At 41.7% G+C, this 1142-nt stretch overlaps 1 non-coding gene across 1 annotated transcript; it reads left to right on the plus strand.

The window, feature by feature from the left end:
* Nucleotides 1-342: 342 nt before the first annotated feature.
* Nucleotides 343-449, plus strand: LOC116072520. The gene has a single exon (XR_004111494.1). It is a non-coding gene; the product is annotated as a U6 spliceosomal RNA (small nuclear RNA).
* Nucleotides 450-1142: the final 693 nt, after the last annotated feature.

Here is a 1142-nt window from a genome sequence, read left to right on the forward strand (position 1 = left end):
CCAGGGGGGTCAGAGAAGTTCACCTTTCAACCCAGCACAGCTGTGCCAGGACACCATCCAATAACTATTCCTCTTACCCCTTTTTTCAATTGATTTCCACTCTTGCATACATGTCTCATGATGGTTTTGCTTTTGTCTGTATACTACTCAACTGGCTTAGGACTGTTGTTTATGATTTTAAAAATTTGAGTATATGTTTATAGGAGTATGTGCACATGAGTGCACTGCCTATGACAGCCAGAAGAGGGCGCTGGAGCTCCTGCTACCAGTTACAGGTGATTGTGATCTGCCTAATGTAGGTGCTAGGATCTGAACATGGTTCTTTCAAAAGAACAGTATGTGGTGCTCGTTTCGGCAGCACATATACTAAAATTGAAATGATACAGAAAAGATTAGCATGTCCCCTGTGCAAGGATGACACGCAAATTTGTGAAGCGTTCCATTAAAAAAAAAAAAGCAATACTGCTCTTATCCCCTGAGCTGGCTGTCAAGTTCCCAGCCTATCTTGTCCACTCTACTTCTCTCTCACTTGTAATCTCATTAAAAAAAAATATCTAGCCAGGCATGATGGCGCACACCTTTAATCCCAGCACTTGGAAGGCAGAAGCAGGCGGATTTCTGAGTTCGAGGCCAGCCTGGTCTACAGAGTGAGTTCCAGGACAGCCAAGGCTACACAGAGAAACCCTGTCTCAAAAAAACAAAAAACAAAAACAAAAACAAAATATCTGTGTATACTCCACATCATCCTTTGTTATTTGTCCTCAAGGAGCCACAGTCATTAATTGGCTACCATGGCAATTGCATAGTGGTGATATCAAACAGCTGCTGTTGCTATCCCAGTTCAGAGCCCACTCCGGGAGTAGAATAGAGCTTACACCAGGTATCCAGGGCCCGTGGTTTGAGGAACTATCTTCTGAAATACATATCCAACACATCCAAGTCCCCTATGAATATGGGAAATACTTCAACTGGAAGAACATAGTTGATAAAAAAACCAATGAACCAAGCAAAGAACTAATGCCAGATGTGTAAATCCCAATGCAGCAGTGTAAGAAACATGAAAAACTAAGACAATATCACTCCTCCAAAAATTATTAACCCTACTGCAATGGAATCTAATGGGAATCAGTAAGATAAAATCT

Source organism: Mastomys coucha, unplaced genomic scaffold (assembly GCF_008632895.1).
Source record: "Mastomys coucha isolate ucsf_1 unplaced genomic scaffold, UCSF_Mcou_1 pScaffold1, whole genome shotgun sequence".
NCBI classification, from domain to species: Eukaryota; Metazoa; Chordata; class Mammalia; order Rodentia; family Muridae; genus Mastomys; species Mastomys coucha.